Source organism: Manacus candei, unplaced genomic scaffold (genome assembly GCF_025592945.1).
Source record: "Manacus candei isolate 608988 ecotype Guabito, Panama unplaced genomic scaffold, ASM2559294v1 h1tg000045l, whole genome shotgun sequence".
Lineage (NCBI taxonomy): Eukaryota > Metazoa > Chordata > Aves > Passeriformes > Pipridae > Manacus > Manacus candei.
The window spans coordinates 6,060,216-6,078,010 of NW_026138093.1; the positions used below are offsets into that span (position 1 = coordinate 6,060,216).

Sequence of the window (17,795 nt, forward strand, 5' to 3'; positions counted from 1 at the left end):
GCTCATTTTGGGGGTCCCACCCTCCCCTTTGCACACTCTTCTGACCTCTCCCATCCATTTCCCATCATCCTCGGTGTCTCCCCCTTCACTTTTGGGGGGTCTCATTCCCTTCCCACTCAGTTTGGCGTCCTACCACCGCTTTATCCCTTCTGACCCCCTTTTCCCACCAAACGCCCCCTTCCCACTCCCCACTCATCCAAGAGCTCCTCGCCCACAGCAGGGGGGGCTCCCAGCACCACCAGTACCCAGACAAGGCTCCCCAGAAAAGGGGTTGAGTGGGGTCGAGGATTGGCTCTGAGTAAGTTTGGGAGTCCTTGAGCAGCTTTGGGGAAGTTTAGGTGGTCCCAGCACGTTTTGGGGTGAGCTGGGTGCCTTATTGAGGGGCAGGTGCCCTCCCAAAACCCCCCAGAGCGGGCTGACACGGGGGCACACAGGGAGGTCCCCATTCCTGATCCATCCCAGGGCTGGTTCTGCCCCCCAAAACTCGGCTCCAGCCCTTGGGATTCCCCCAAGCCCCTTCCCCACTGCCCCCCAATAACCGGGACTGGGGAGAACTGGGAAGCTTTCCTGGGATCAGGAGTGGCAGCAGGTGAGGGGGGGACACACAACCCCCCAAAATCCTCACAGGGACAGGAGGGGTCCAGGCTGGGCCTGAGGCCCCGGGGAGGGGCTGCGGCCGCCGCCGGCTCAGGAGCTCTGTGGGGAGAGAAAAGGGGGTGACACCGGGGTGGGGGGTCCCTGGGGAGCACAGACGCTCGGGGGAGACACACGACCCCCTGGGACCCCCCTCACCTTCTGGCGCAGGTAGAAGCCGAGCCCCAGCGCCAGGGAGACGAAGGCCAAGAGGAAGCCCCCGGCCCCTCCTTGGCAGCAATTGCTCAGGCTGATGGAGCCCGGCAGGGCCGGGGCCGCCGGCGGTGTCCGATCCCGGCAGGAAGCGGGGAGGGCCCGGCGGGGTCTGAGAGAAATAAATCAAGACAGATCTCTCTCTTTATTTTACCCCCTGAGCAGTGACCATCAAGACCTGTCCCTGCTTCACAGCAGAAGCTGCACACACTTCAACAAAGTCTGTGGAAGAATCTGCTCTGTCAAAGTTGGCCCTGGGCTTTTATGCTTATCCAGTGATGGATCTCCAGTCACATATTCCCAGGCCAGTGAGCAGCTGATCTGTCAAACTCTGCTTCCAAAAGCAGCAGCATGTGTGTTGGAAGGTTGGGGAACCAGGCTGGGTTTGGCACAATTCAACACTAAACCAACCCCTTGACACCAGCAGTAACTCATCACAGAGAGTTTGCAGTGCTTGCATTCTCTGATGAGATTCTTTTCCAGGCTGAACGTTCTGCTACAAGGGGTCTGTTACCACCCGCCCCAGAAAGGGGGGGGTAACCAGGTTCTTATTAATAAATCCCTTGGGGTGGATTAGAGTGAAATGAAACTAAATAATCGGTGTTTGAAAACATATATATGTAGGGTTTAATTTAGAACACTTTTGTTTCAAAGGTAAACAGTAATATTGCCATTTTGGGTGTTATCATCTCTATCTCTCATCTACAGCAATATGGCATAAAGAGAACCTTTAGGGAAAATGCATAAGGGAGAAAAAGAAAGACAGGATAAGGGTGAGGGAGAGTAAGAGAAAGCAAAGCTGAGTGGAAAGATGTCAATAGTCACTGCCCACGGGCTCCAGAGGTGGAATTTGGGAGTTGCAGCTTCCATGTCTGTCAGTTGAAGTGGTGGCCTTGATCCATTGGGGGTGGGGGAGGGAAGCCCCCACACTCCAAGAAGTTATGAGTTATTATATCCATGGATGGTGTCACAGGCCATGCCACAAACCCCCAACATCTCCTGGGCCTGCGCAGAGTTCCCGTGAGGGGCCTGGGAAAAGGGTTTTTCCTGCCTTTCAGGATTGGCAGAGGGGGAATGGGCTTTGATGGGCCATCAGAGGTCTAATGCAAAAGTCCTGCAAGAGCCTGCAAGAGTCCCTTGGCAATCCTAGAATGCATAAATCATTAGGTGTTTCGGTCTCTGACAGGTACACAAAGTGTTTCCCCATCCCTCTGCATCATCCACCAAGTGCACCCAAGTCCTTGAGCAGAAACAATCCCATGGGTGGGTTTGCCTTTGCTTGAGTCAGGACTCAACCAAACTATGGAATATGTCCTCCCTACCATATTCCTCATATGGACCACAGGGGTTTTATCCCCTTCAATGCTACGCAGAGGTTCTTTTTGGGCAGGACCAGTTAGTAGAGTTAACTAACAAGGTTTGTGTGATGCCTTAAAGCTTTCTGGATATTTTTTATTTTAGATTTTAAAAGTAGTTGTGTAGTAAATGTAGATGTTAATGTAGCTGTATTATATGCCACCCTTTAGCATAGTAGTTTACACAGACCTAACCTTATTACCCCATTTGATATCAAACTTTCTAAATTCCTTTAGCCTGTTTAGACTTCTTTGCAAGGTAGAATTGTAGAAAAACATCTCTATTGAACAACATCACACCCTAGGCCTGGACAACAAGATCCCACAAGAGACAAAGCAACCTTCAAGCCCAGAACTTTGGAGGTGCTCCAAGGACTGTACGTGCTGTGAAGAAGATAAAGAGGAGGAGGAAGGGGTCCCAAAGCCCCCAAACCCAATTCCCCAAGGGGCGTGTTGAGGGGCAGAACTGGGCAGAACTGGGAGGTGGAGAGTTCTGGCATTGAAGGGACCATCTTCTAAAACTGTAGAACCATTGCCTGGGAGGGCGCGTCATGTGTGTTCCCCTGGGCCTGTGGGCCTGATTAAAGGACCTGCTCTTTTGAGCTGATCTTAGACACTGAATTGGCCTGGAGTTTTCTCTCTTGAGCTTACAGGATTAACTAACTAGGTGGCTTTTGCTAAATGCACATCCCAAGGTTTGAAGGTCCCACTGCCCATTGCTTTCAAGGGGGTTTTGAACAGTCCACTCTGCCATTCCACTTTCCCAGAGGCTGGTGCCTGACAGGGAATATGATCCATCCACTCCATGCCGAACTCTCTGGTCCAGGTGTGCACAAGGTTGTTTTGAAAAGAGTCCTGCTGTCCAACTCCAGTGTTTCTGGAGGGCCGTGTCTCCACAGGACTTGCTTTTCCAGGCCCAGGATGGTGTTCTGGGTAGTGCTGGGAGGCACAGGGGGTGTCTCCTGCCATCCAGGGGTTGTGTCCACCATTGTCAGCACGTAGAACTTGCCTTGGTGGGTTTGGGGAGTGTGCTGGGATCAATCTGCCAGGCCTGCCCACATCTCTAGTTCAGCCATCATCCCCCACCCCACAGGGGCTTTGCCCTCTTGGCCTGTTTGATGGCAGCACATGTTTCCCAGTTCTGGAGAACCTGGCAGTTGGTGTCCATGGTTAAATGCAGCCCTCCATCACAAGCCCAACTGGATGTGGCACCTCTTCCCCCAGGACCTGAGGTGTCCTGGGCCCAGTGAGCCAGGAATAATTCCCCCTTGTGTTGCCAGGCCAGCTCTACCTGAGACACTTTCATCTGGTCAGTCCCATTCCCCTGTCCATTGTTGGATGTCACTCAGGAGCCCAACTCTTGGTTCCCTGTGCATCTCCAGGATGGACTTTCACAGCCAACCTCTCTGCCCGGGTGGCAGGAGGGCCTACCCTGATAAGGCCTAAAATCCCATCAGACAATGCCAACAGTGCCAGCTCTCATGCAAGCTGTCTGTGAGATCTGAGAGTTACCGGTGGCCCCATGGGAATGGTTTTGGTGTTGAATGATGCTCAAACCAGTCTGGTTCACCCAACTTCAAACACACATCCTGCTTTTGGAAGTTGGATGGGACAGAGAAGCTGGTAACTGGCCTGTCCATTTGTGAGGAGTAGTCAATCCCTTCCTACTAAAGAAGTCCAGTCCCCTTTCATCCAGGCAGGTTCTTCTAACACAGCCCTTCTTGGGGTAGATGAGTGGAGATTCCTGCCTTGGGTGGGGACGCCCTCCAAGGACACTCCTCAAGGCTGAGCAAAAGAAATCTCCCCATGACCGTTGGTGTGGGTGAGTTACATCAGATCTTTATGTAATAATTATTTCTTTTGGCTAGCTTTAATATAATTGCTTCAATAATTGCTTCAATATAGTGCACTATCCTATCTTATACTGTACAACTAGCAGTTTTAGCTTTATACTGTGTAGTAAATAATTCTGACTAAGATCTTTTGTCTGATCATTTTTAAGAATAAATGATTCATTTTATATAAATATTACCATTTGGCCAGTCATTAAACCAGTGGGGCAAAAGTGGTCCAATCCCACTTCTGTAATTCCTTAAATTTAATTTGTTGATAAAATCTGAGGCAAAGACTGGATCCCTTATTCCTTGAGGCTCCGCAGTGTGACAATGGCTCCTTGATTCCATGAGGTTGCACTGTTTCGCAGCGTTCTTGGGCTCCATAAGGCCCTGCAGTGTGACAATGGCCCACTGATTCCTTCATTTTCCCCACTGTCACAATGGACCCTTGATTCCATGAGGTTCCACAGTGTCACAATGGTCCCTTTGACTCCAGAAGGCCTTGCAGAATCAGAATGGCCCCTGGATTCTGTGAGGTTCCACAGTGTCACAATGGACCCTTGATTCCATGAGATTCCACAGTGTCTCATTGGTTCCTTTGGTTCCAGAAGGTTCTGGGATGTCACACTGGTCCCTTGATTCCCTGATGTTCCACAAAGTCCTGGGATCCTTTTGATTCCATGAGGTTCCGCAGTGTCCCATGTTCCCTTTGGTTCCAGGAGGCCCCAGTGTATTCCAATGGCCCCTGGATTCCAGGAGATTCCACAGTGTCCTGGGGTTCCCTTGTCTTCCTGAGTTTTGGCAGTGTCCAGGGTCCCTTTGTTCCCATGAGGTTCCTTTGTTTCCATCAGGCCCTGCCACGTCCCAGACTCCCTTTGGTTCCATGAAGTGCTGCAGGGTCACAATGTCCCCTTTATTCCAGGAGGTTCTGCCATGTCCCAGGGTTCCTTTGGTTCCATGGGATTCCACAGGGCCAAAACTCCCTGGTTCTTATCCTTCCAACATTTGTGGGCCCATTCTATCCCTGCCTAGGATGGAGCACCATTGTGTTTCTGCAGGAATGGATCCATGGCCATCCTGCCACTGCACCAATTGAATGCTGCACAAATGTCACTGCAGGCCCGACCCTGGATGCAGGAACAGTCTGGGAACTCCAGGTCTGCTCCCATTCAGCAGAGCCAGTCGGGGTCCCAAAGAGCACAAGTGATTGACTGCAACCCCTGCAGTTCTCTGGCATTGCTGGGGACAAATGCAGGAACTGCCAGGAGCTCTGCAGAGCCCTGACAGTGCCACTGCAATCCCAAGCTGCATTGCCCGGGGCAACCCTCAGCACAGCCAAGGCCACAACCCTTCCTGAAAGGTGTCCCTTCTGGGCAGGGCCAGGGGGACAAACCCCTCCATCTGTCCCTGCACATGTTGTGTCCAACTCTCATCCCCCACTCAGGGACAAAGTCAGGCTACACTGGGTGTTTAGCTTTGCATTTGCTTCACTCTTTTGTGCTTCCAACACACACACACACCCCCCAATCTGGGCACAGTCTGGCCCCCCAAAGAACACAAGACCTGACTATTTGTGGCTCCTGCTGCAGTGGCTGGAACTTGGGCCACGATCTGTGCCAGGAGCAGAGAGGTCCCTCCTCACAGAAACTTCTTGGCAATGGAGTTCTTAAGAAAAAGGGACAGGCTGTGGGGATCAGTGTCAGGGCATGGCCTGGGAAGTGTTTGAGCATCCTCCTGTTTAACACAACCAGCTTTTTCATCCCTTTTCTCTCTGTTTTCTCACACCTGTTCCTTTACAAACCACCGTGATCTCACCATTTCCCTTCCTTTGGTTCTTCCCAAGAGATCCCACCACAAGTCTTGCCCAGTCCCCAAATGTGCTTTCTTGTTGCCCATCATAAGACTCACACCCCAAACAGAATCCCCCATCCTCAACTGGCAAGGTCATCCTGGGAGGCTCTGCCATTGACCCACTTGGTGAAACTCTCACACAGAGATGCTGGAACTTTATTTGAATTGATTTTTTACCTTTTGGGTTTACAATGGCTTCTCCAAAAACATGGCAATTCCTGTCCTAGCAACAGTAATTCTTTGGAGAAGGAGTTTGGGACTCAAAGAATGACAGAATGGTTTGGGTTGGAAGGGAAACAAAAGCTCAGGTGGTCCAAGTCCCTGGAGAGTGACATCTTCACTAATTGAGGCTGCTCAAAGTTCCTGACCTTGGACAGATCCAGGGATGGGACATCCTCTTCTGTTGCAGTTCTTGCCAGCCCCATTGGTAAGTATTACTTCATTTTATCCAATAGAAAAAAGCTCCCCTATTTCAGTTCAAAGTCATTGCCCCATGTTCTGCCACTACAGCCCTTGGTAAAACATATCCCTGTGACTATCTTAGACCATGTTTTCATCTGAAGACACCTCGGAGAGTGCTCAGAGATGTCCCAGGGTTTGGAGGTTTTAAACATGACCACTCTACAGGGGCAAAGGAGTCATGGGTTCAGTGGTGTGCGGGCAGAGGACAGCAGAGAAGAACCCTGGGAGTGCTTGAAGAGTCGCTTCAGAGAGGGGGGATGCTTTTGTTGTAGCAGAAAACAGCATGAGAAAGAAAGAATTAATGCCAAGTGCAGCTGGGGAGGTCCAGGCTGGCACAAGGAGAAAAGAATTTCCCTCCAAGGGCAGTGCTGTGATGCAACACATCACCCAGAAGGAGTCTGGATGAGCCCAAGGCTTTGTGTGTGCAGGAAGAGCCAGGGAGGACGCAGAGATGTCAGTGCAGGAAGGTGCCAGCCAGGTGGGGCAGCCGGGGGGATGACGACAGCCTGCAGGGAAAGGGGCAGGGCATGGACACCGTAGGACAGCCTGGGCTGGAGAGGAGACAGGCATGGGGAGAAGCTGAAAGGCCCTGACAGAGCCACCTTCTGCAGGCCTTTGGCCAGGGCTGCTGACTGTGCCCCTGATGCCAGGAGGAGGGGAGTGCCCCTTGCAGCCCTGGGGCCTCATGGCCTCCTTGTCCCTGCTCAGTAGCCTGGCAGGTACCACCCCATGGTCCTGCCCTTGGCATTGCACATCCCACATCCCAGTGCCCCAGGAAGAGCCCTGAGGAATGAGGCAGGGACAGGATCTGCCTTCCCAGGGGCTGGGGGTCAGGGCTTGGCCCATTGGATTAATGAAATACATCCAGGTTTCCTCAGCATCAGAGCCACCTTTCCCTTGCTTGTCCATTCTTGTCAGCACTGTCTGCAATTTTCTGTTCCAACTTGAATCTGGGGACACTTTCACAGTTGTGTCCCACATTGAGACCCAGTAACAGTACAAGAAACTTCAGTATTTCAAACTCATTTTGAGTTCTTGAAAAGTTGTTTGAACTTCCTCTCAGGGACTGAGTTTCACATAAACAACACAAACCCCCTCTGGGGGTCATTAAAGACCTGGAGCTGTTGCTGTGCTGCTGAGCTGGGCCGGGCTCCTGGCACACAGGGAGCTCCTGGCAAGCAAGAAGAGCTTCAAAGAGACAGCTCTGCTGGTGAGCAGCTCCTCTGCACAGCCCAGCAGGGCTGAGGGCACTGCCTGCAGCACCCAGGGCACAGGAGAGAAGGCAGAGAGATGAGAGGCAGCCTGGGCTGGGAGGTGACTGAGCTCTCACTACAGGAGAAACCTTCCCAGGATTTGAAGGAAGAATTCTCTGGCTGTAGGAAAGTTCAACTTGCCCTCCTGGAGGCATCTCCTAAAGCTGGCACATCCCACAGCTTCTATGATCTTTCAGCAGGACACTCCCAGTTGCTGCAGTGCAGGGGAAGTGGCCACATGGCAGAGCAGGGCAGGAGCTGCAGGCAGCAAGGGCAGAGAGGAGAAGGGAGCAGGAGGTTCAAGGGATCCTGGGGTGGGAGGACAGGGCAGAGCTGCTCAGGGCAGGAACCTTGCCAGCCCTTTGCCATGGTCAGGCTCTGGCTGCAGAGCAGTGCAGGTGAGTTCCTGCAAGTGCCTCTCCCAGCTGCCAAATGGCAGCAGTGGCAGGAGCTGTCAGGATGGCTCTGCTGGATTTGCTGGGGTGCAGCAGGAGAAGCTGCTGCAGAGCAGGACTTGCTGCTGCCCCCTCAGAGGCCCAGGGCCAGAAGGTTCCCTGTGCCAGGGCTGGCTGTGGGGTGGGAAGGTGGTGGTGCAGCCAGGGGTGCCCAAGGCTGTGGTGCAGAGCAGGGTCCTGTCCCCAGGGCTCCATGTGCTGGGCAGGGACTCTGCTGCCTGCCAGGGTCAGCTCTCAGCCCGGCCAAGGAGCTGCCACGGGGCTGGGGGAGAAGGGCTGTGGGGAAGGAACAACTCTTGGGAGGGCAGAGCAGGGCATTGTCCTTCTGATCTCCAGTGTGCTGCAGGGATGAGGGCTGGTCACAGCTCCAGATCAAAGCAGGAAATTTCCCAGAAGGTATTTGCAAGAGGCACAGACAGACAGGGGGGGTACCTTAAAGAGAATGAACCAGTTCTTTCAGTGTTATACTCTGGGTTGTCTGGGTGCTGACTGCGACAGAGAAATGAATCTCTCAGCGCAGGAGGAGACACTGAAACTTGAACTCTGTTAGGTTAGAGGGGATTGAACCTGACAGTATCAGTCATCAAAACTGTCTTATAGAGGCATCAGTGTCACTTTTCCAGCCTCCCCAGGGTTGCTCTGACATTGCCATCAGAGCCTGCCCAGCCAGGGATTCCCCTGGGCAGTGCCCTGTGCTGCTGGGAGGGCTCTGCAGGGCAGAGCTGAGCCCCCAGGGCTGGGATGGGCTCTGGTAGCACTGGCAGGGCCCAGCCCTGGGCCCAGGGAAGCAGCTGCTGGCAGGGACAGCTCCAGGCAGCAGAGCCCTGGGCAGGGAGTGGGGGGCAAGTGCCCCCAAGGCCTGGGGGAGGGGGTGTTCAGGCAGCTCTGGGGGCCCTTCCCTGCTGCTCTGCTGGGCACTGTGTGCTGGGCAAGGAGCTGCCTCTGCCTGGAGAACATCTCCCTGCGGGACCCTGCCCTCTCTGCTGGGTCTGTGCTGCTGGGTTTGGTGCTGCCCCCAGCAAGGCCCAGCTTTGCCTGGGTAGGATCCTGGGCAGGGCTGAGCCTTCTCTTGGGGGTGGGCCCTCTCCTGTCCCAGCCCTTGGCTTCTCTGCAGGAGGGTTCCTGTCCTGCTGTGTCCAGCACAACTGCAGTGCTGGCCTGGAAACACCTTGAAATGCTTGGCAGCACATGGCCAGAGCTCCTGCCACACACAGCCCTCTGCCAGCAACTATTAGAGAGAAAAAAATGATTTAATCCTTAAATTAATTGTATTGAAATCTGGAGTGATATTGTCAGAGGTGTCTGTCCAAACTTTTCCCTGTGGCTTCCTTTGCTGAGCAGACCCCGTGCTAAGAAGCAGCAAATGTCCAACAGCAGCTCCCTCACCCAGTTCATCCTCCTGGCATTTGCAGACAGGAGGGAGCTGCAGCTCCTGCACTTCTGGCTCTTCCTGGCCATCTCCCTGGCTGCCCTCCTGGCCAACGGCCTCATCCTCAGCGCCGTAGCCTGTGACCACCACCTGCACACCCCCATGGGCTTCTTCCTGCTCAACCTCTCCCTCACAGACCTGGGCTGCATCTGCACCACTGTCCCCAAAGCCATGCACAATTCCCTCCATAACACCACAACCATCTCCTACATGGAATGTGCTGCACAGGCCTTTTTGTTTCTGTTCTTCGTCTCAGCAGAGTATTTCCTCCTCACCATCATGTGCTACGACCGCTACATTGCCATCTGCAAACCCCTGCACTACGGGACCCTCCTGGGCAGCAGAGCTTGTGCCCACATGGCAGCAGCTGCCTGGGCCACTGCATTTCTCAATGCTCTGCTGCACACAGCCAATGCATTTTCCCTGCCCCTGTGCCAGGGCAATGCCCTGGGCCAGTTCTTCTGTGAAATCCCTGCCATCCTCAAGCTCTCCTGCTCTCACTCAGGCTACCTCAGGGAAACTGGCATTCTTGTGATTACTGCCAGTTCATCAGTTGGTTGTTTCATTTTCATTGTGTTCTCCTATGTGCAGATCTTCAGGGCTGTGCTGAGGATCCCCTCTCAGCAGGGACGGCACAAAGCCTTTTCCACCTGCCTCCCTCACCTGGTCGTGGTCTCCCTGTTTGTCAGCACTGCCATATTTTCCGACCTGAAGCCCCCCTCCATCTCCTCCCCATCCCTGGACCTGGTGGTTGCAGTTCTGTACTCGGTGGTGCCTCCAGCACTGAACCCCCTCATCTACAGCCTCAGGAACCAGGAGCTCAGGGACGCTCTGAGGAAAATGATGACTTGATGTTTTTCAGAAGCAAAAATGTTTCTGTTTTCTGCTCCATAACATTCAGAATGGATGGCCCAGCCTTTCTTCTCAGGTTTTTTTATGGCAATAATTTGTGGGAGTTGTTCTCTTTTTTCTTGTAATATTGTTTTCTCCAAAAAAAAATGTTATTCTTCTTACCCTTTCTAATTCATTGTCTACTATTGAATTTGATTCTGATACTGCCTAGATGAGGAATTGTAATGTATGCATTTCAAAAAACCTAATTCTCTTGCAGAAAATTTTTGGTTGAAATCCTTCATTGAAAAATCCTTTGAAGTAGCAGGGACTGTCCCTGTGTGCAGACGTGACAGCCAGCATGAGAATCAAGAAGTGAAAGCCCTGAGAAAAGTCTAAGATGACCTTGTGTTGTTTTCTCTAGGCTGTGATTTACTGCCCAGAAATGAGCTCAGCTATTCTGTTTGCATTCTTACCATATGTGGGTGTGTAAAGGAGTTCCTTAAAACTCCAAGGTCTGTGTGTGTGCTGTGTTAACAGGCCGGCCTGAGTAAGTGATGGATGTGTGACTTGCTTAACCACTCCCAGGTAAATGTGAATGATATAAAAACCCTGAGTGATGGATAATAAAGTGATTTCTGTCCACCAAGTCAGGAGTCCATAATCTTCATTCCATCTGTAAATGGCACCAGAACATTCCATCTATACAGTTGCAGAGAGAAAAGGAGTTCCACCACAGCAGCACTGCCAGGGAGAACGACTTTTCTGAGCTGCTCTCTTTCAACTTCCACGCTCTCCTTCTGCACCCATGTGTAAGACCTGAGCAGTTTGATATTGGGGTGTAGAGATGTAACAAGAACTAATAGTCTTTGCAACAAAATGTGTCATAGAAAATTACCGTGTGCAGTTTACAGAAATCAGCCAAGCAAGGTGAGAGAACAATGAAGAAGGGAGCTGAAGCAACAGGTGTATATATAACCAAGAATACTGTCTCAAAGAAGTTCATAAGGCAGTCACCTGGATTTTTGGGGACTCCAAACAGAGAAGACCACCAAAGACACTTGATGAAACCCCTCAGAGACCTTACAAGGATATGTATATATCTTAATAAATTTTGGGAGCTGCAGGTCTGCTGTGTGTGTGAATGCCATGAATATGAAACAGGAATGCAGGGAACAAAAAATGGATAACCATGTAATGCTGACATAGCAGCAGGAGTGAAGATACCTCTGTGTTCACTTTGGTGAACTGATTCCCAGGACACCTGGTTTGCTGAAATCATGCAGTGTGTTGTAATAGAATTGCCTGCCTACTAAAACTCACAAATCGAGTCTTAGAGGTTTCTTTAAGAGCTGGTTTTAGGCAACAACAGTGCTTCATGGCCCCTCACAGCCCCTTACAGCCCCTCACAGCTCTCACAGCCCTTCACAGGCCCTCATGGCCCCTCACAGCCCCTTACAGCCCCTCACAACCCCTCACAGCCCCTCATAGCTCTCACAGCCCCTCACAGCCCCTCATAGCTCTCACAGCCCCTCACAGCCCCTCATGGCCCCTCACAGCCCCTCGTGGCCCTTTACAGCCCCTCACAGCACCAGATGTGGGGATTCTCCCAAAGGAGAAGGGATCAGGGCCTGCTTGTCCTCCTTTTAGTTGGGTCATTTTATAGCAATGAGTAAAGAAAGGTTGAAATGAAACAGTTTACACCATTTCCCTCTGCTTTAATTTGGGGGGGCTGAAGCTCTCTGCTGACGGTGGCCCGAGTGTGACCATCAGTGCAGCCCCCCAGCCCCCTTTGTTCCCCCCTGTCATTCCTGGTTCCAAAGCCCCCCGGCTCTGGAGGAGGCAGAGCTGCAGCGCCGTGGGCTCCGTCCCCGGCCCAGCCGGGGCTCTCGGGCAGGAGCAGCAGCAGCGCAGCCCCTTCCCACCTGCTCTTGCCTTGGCTTTGCCTGGGAAGCCAGAAGCCTCTGGAAATCAGCACAGCCACTGCAACAAGAGCCAGGCCTAAAAGAGTTAACTGAGATATCTTGGCCTGCTAAGAAACCCCAATACCTGTGTTGCTAGAAGAACATTTCAGGAGCACTGGTTAATACCATGTTCTGTTCTGCTCACTGGACCAAAGGCCTTATTATAGAAAGGAGTAGTACACACATGGTAATAAATTAGGTAAACTAGACATTTGAATAAGATACAGAAGGCCCAAAGCCAGGGTTTTGCAAGCTTGAAGAATTCAGGTCACCTGACAAAGAAAATTGAAGAGGTCAAATCAAGGAAGATATCCATGGTGACCACCAGAGGGATGAAGGCTTGAGGAGAAGACCCCCGAGTAGAAGACTGTGCATGCCTGGAAAGACTCCACCCAGAAACCAGCCTACTTATTAATATGTATGTTAAATGGTTTAACCATGTATCTAAAGTGTATAAAATGGCTTCCTTTTGCACATTCAGGTAGAGCAAGCTTGTCCAGCGCGAGCTGGCTTGCTCACAACGTTGAATAAACAAATACTTTGCAGCTTAAAAATACAAAATTCTCTGAGCAGTTAATCATATCGAGGTTTTTCAGCAGCAAAGAGGGTTGGGAGAGTTCCAGACTGCTCAGGTTGGGAAGGGGATAGGGCAAGTCCTCCTGCAGTCATTCTCAGGCATTGGAAGGACAAGGCAGGGATTGCAGAACCCCTGTGGGATGGAATAGAAGAGGATGTTGTGTGCCCAGACTTTATCAAGGCCCCTGACATGGTCTCCTGTGGTCTCCTTATGGCCAGACTGGTGAGAGCTGGACTGAAGAAGTGGAAGATGTGGTGGGTGGGAAGCTGGTTGAATGAAGAGTGTCAAATAAAATCCATGGTACAAAGTCCTCTTGGCAGCAACTTCTGGATGAAATCCCTCAGTGATCAGCCCTTGAACACCACTGTAGAACATCTTTATTATCTCTCTGTACATTGGGACAAAATGTGTTTTCAAGTCCTTTGTGAATGATGCCAAATTTCAGGGAGCCCTTGAGCAACCTGTCCTGGTTAAAAGACATATTGGGGCAGAAACTCCCATAAAATGAATTCACTCCTCTTTTATTCCCCACCACTACAGGGAGACAAAATACAAAGAGGTATAAGTGAAAAAAAATAACAGTTCACTGACAAGAAATACAGCAGCAAAACCAGCAATACCAACAGAACAGTTCAAAGCTGCAACAGAGAAATTGCCTCCTCTCTCCCCCTGTCCCAACTCTCTTTTGTAAACAGATGAAAACAGGGATCAACATGTTTCCCTTCTCCCTTTTCCCCCTGAATGAACAAAGAACAAAAAACCAAAACCATGGGAAAGAGGGGGCAAAGGAAAATGTGGGAAACTCTCTCATCTCAGATCAGTTGTGCTACCCAAGAACACGCTGACTCCAGAGGTGTCCAAGCGGGGCAGAGCCGGCGACTCCGGTCCGTGTGGCGGCGGGGGGGAGGCAGCGGCTCTGCTTGATTCCATGGAGTTCTGGGGAGGCACAGTGGGTGCCATGAGACTCTTCAGTATCACTGTGGCCCCTTGTTTCCATGAGGCTCTGAAATGTCTCAGCATTCCTTTGGTTTCATGAGGTCCTGCAGTGTCACAATGCCACTTGATTCCGTGGCATTACAAAGGATCAGAATGGCCCCTTGATTTAAGGCCAACTGCACATGGGGCTGCCTTGGGGGGAGTGTGGGCACCCAGACAAGGGAGTTGTCACCCCCCTGGACTCAGCCCTGGGGTCACCACATCTGGACTGGTCTGTCTGTCTGTGAGGTTCCCCATTCTGGAGGAATGAGGAAGAACTGGAGAGGGTCTAGAGGAGATCTGACAGGATGGAGCTTTTCTCTGTATTGGAAATAGAATGAAATCTCCACAAAGAGCAGCACTGAAGGTTCAGACTGGAGGTGAGGAAAAAGAAATGTCACTCAATGGGGACCCTTGTGCTGCAAGAGGTCACCCAGAGGGAGTCAGGATCAGCCCATGGCTTTGTGTTCCAGGGAACAGCCAGAGCTGGTGCAGAGCCATCAGGGAGGGTCTAGAAATGCTGCTGGGAGGGGGTGGGAAAGCAGGAAGGGGTGTGTGCAGCCTGCAAGGCCAGAGCAGCAGCAGGGCCAGGGCAGGACAGCCTGCAGGAGAGATGGCCAAGGGCTCTGGCAGGGCTGCAAGGCCCAAAGGCACCCAGGCCTTTGTCCCCTTGCCTCTGGCAGCTGCCTCTGCCACTCAGGCCACCACAAGACACTTTCCTGGCAGGTTCTGCACTTGGTTTCTGCCTCGCCCCTCCCTCAGGAGCCTGGCAGGGGTTGCCCAGTTTTGGCCTTTGTTGTTCCTCCCCCTCCCATCCCAGTGCCCCCCAAACAGCCCTGAGCCAGCCGGGAGGGACAGGATCTGCTGGGCCAGGGCCTGGGGCTCAGCCCTTGGCCTTTGTGCTCCACAAAACCAAGGCAGGCTTTGCTCAGCATTGCAGGGGCCTGCCCAGAGCCTTTGTCTGCCTGCACTCCTGGCCTCCAAGGAGCTGCTCCAAGGAGTCCCTGGGGAGGCTTTGGCAGTGCCTGCCCTCCGTGGGGCCCAGCAATGCTTCAAGGCACTTGCAGTTTGGCTTCTGACTTCTTCAGCAGCTGCTTCAATCTTCTCTCAGTACCTCAGGATCATGGGCTGGGCTGCAAACACACTGTGGGGCTCATTAAAATGCAGAAATCCCTCAGGATCTTTTTGTTTTCCTTTAATTGTCTTCAAGGCAATTTCAAAACAAGTCTTCAAATTTTGTACTTGTTTTGTTTTAATTCAATGATGGCTATTTTTTAGTTCAGAGAAGAGGTGATAGAGGTGTTCTCCAAGTGATCTTGATGCTGAGTGTCTCCTCAGGAGATCCACACTGACCCTGGATGATCAACCTTGCTCCTCACCTCCCAGCCTCACCAGCTCTGACATGACCCATCTTGGACTGACAGCTGATGCAACTCCAAACACACTGTGGGACCATTAAAACACAGGAAAACAAATTATTTCCCTTTCTTCTAATTGTCTTCAAGTCATCAAGATTTCTACAGCTAATTAGAGTTGTTTTGTAGTTTAGCTAAGGAGGAAGATTTTAAAGTGGACGTCATGAAAAATATATATTTTTTGATGAAAGAGAATGATTTACACAGAGTCTTGGGTCAGGGTGCAAAGGATTTTGATCCAAAGACAAGGGGGCAAAAGACATTAGTAGCACTTAATCATTGACCTATTGAACAATTATCAAGTGGTTCAATAGCATTTGCTACAATTTAAACAGTGACTGAATTATAGATTCACAACATTCCAACCACAGTCAATTCACACCCACACCCAGGCAGAGATGTGTGGACACATCAAGAGCTGGGAGTGGAAAAGTCCCTCTCCCAAATTCTCCTTGTTGTCAGGGAAACACTCCCCCAAATCCCTTTGTGTTTGCCAACACACAAGGGTCCCAGCTGGAGGAGTGTTTGTTGAGGGGGATCAGAATTGTCCTGGGCATCACTGAGGGTCTTTGGAGTGTTGCAAACTGGAGGGTTCCCGAGCTGGGAGAGGCTGCCAGAGGTGTCCCACTGAGAGGGAGGTGCTGGGGAGCTGCTAGGGCCTCCCTCAGCCCCGCTGGTTGTGGGCTCACAATGGGACTGGCTTTAGTGATCTGCTGAATTTCCATCCTGGTGTCAGGAATGACTGGAGTTTCCCAAATATTTGGGAATTGTATCCAAACTGTTCCATTTGGGCTGTGATTCAGGCAGGGAATATTCCAAGGCTTTCATGGGATGACTGATTATCCTGTGTTCCCCAGATGTTCCACTCTGGATTGTTCCCACCTTTATCATCCAGGAGCACCTGGTCCAGTCCAGTGACACTTCCCCACACCCTGGTCCAGTACAGATGCTCTTCATTGCTCAACTGGTTTGGTCAAGGCTTGTCAGGAGCTCCTGAGATCATACCTGTAAGAAGGATGGGCACAGACTTAGTTGTAATAAGACAAGTGATAATGGTTTTCTGTAGAGGATTGGTTAGAAATGCGAGGACATATGAACATGGCTAAGGCTATGGATGAGCTGCTAAAGTACAAGACTACTGCTAAAGTATAAGATGCAGTTTTCACTAGGCCCATGAGAAAGTCTGAGATAGCAGGGCCGTGAGAAAGCAGCAGCGTCCTTGGGTATCCTAAATTGAGCTGAGAAACAGGAGCTGGGCATTACCAAAACAAAGGCACTTAACGAGCCACCTGTGTAAACAGTGGGAAGCAGTTAAGATGATATCACCACCTAACTGAGCACCAATAATGAGCCTGATTTCTGTAATATTCATGAACCTATTATAGAGTGTATATTAAGCTACTGTCAATCTACAATAAAGGAAGTTCCTGGATTCTCATATTGAGGTGTCTAGAGCTTTCCGTCGCGACGTTATTACTGGCGCCCGTGGACAGGGACCAAGTGGGGGTCCCTAGGAGGTCAAGTCGGATCTCCTGGGTTGGAGTCAAGTCGGACTCCCGAGAACCAAGTCGGGTTCTCGCAGCCGTGGTCGGACGTAGGAGTTTCGGTCGGTCTTGCCGTGCAGCACAAGAAGGCGAAAGGGCTGGACGAAAAAGAGCTCAACTTGCCGCTGCCGGACGCCTCCCTTTCGGGGATTTCGGACGGCGAAAGAGTTAAGTTCCGTGCTTCCAGGGCCCGGCGCCCGGGACGACTCCTGAAGAAGGAGGCCCGCCGACAAAGCCGCAAAGTCTCGTGGAAAGGGCTGCACAAAGCGTGGTAACACGTTTTTTATTTTTAGGTAATGGAGAGGCAGGCGGCACTATCATTGCTCCAATGCTTTCTAGGAAAGCGGGGAGTTAAAGGGTTAGATTTAAAAAAGGATTTACCGGAATTGCTTAAGGTGGGGTTTGCGAAAGGGTGTTTTGTGGACCCCAATACGGTCTTTGATGAAGGTGAATGGAAACGGTACGGGGATAAGTTGTGGGAGGATTTATTGAATGATGATAAAGTAGCTAAAAAGTTAGCCAAGCAGTGGCAGGCTGTTTCTAATGCTTTACAACAACACAAGGCCGAGCAGCAGGCTGCCCGAATCGCTGCGCAGCGTTTGGGAGACATCGGCAATCCTTTCGGGGCTGAGTCTCCGTGCCCGCTGCCTCCCTCGACTAATGTTGTACATATCCCGCCTGAACCCCAAGAGCAGGCTCTTATTACTCCCACTGCCCCTTCCCTAGAGTTCCCTAGCCCGTCCCCTGAGTCCCAGCAGACCTCGTCTACCGGGGCTGCGTCACTCCCCTCACCCGATACATCGAGTACTGTTGCGGCAGAGCGGCGAAAGCTCTGGCAAGGCATTGCCGCAGATGCTTTGCAAGCGGGAGATAAAGAAGCGGCAGAAACTTTAACTAATGCCTTTCCAGTAGTTTATGCTCCGGCACAAGGGGGTGGATTGGTAGCGAATATCACTGCCCTTGATTGGAAGCTGTTGTCGCAATTGCGTGCTACCGTTAATGA

General features: G+C 51.5%; 1 pseudogene; it reads left to right on the forward strand.

Annotated features, from left to right (window-relative positions):
* Positions 1-17,795, forward strand: part of LOC127474811 (zinc finger protein 208-like) — a 1,297,692-nt pseudogene that overhangs the window by 1,071,699 nt on the left and 208,198 nt on the right.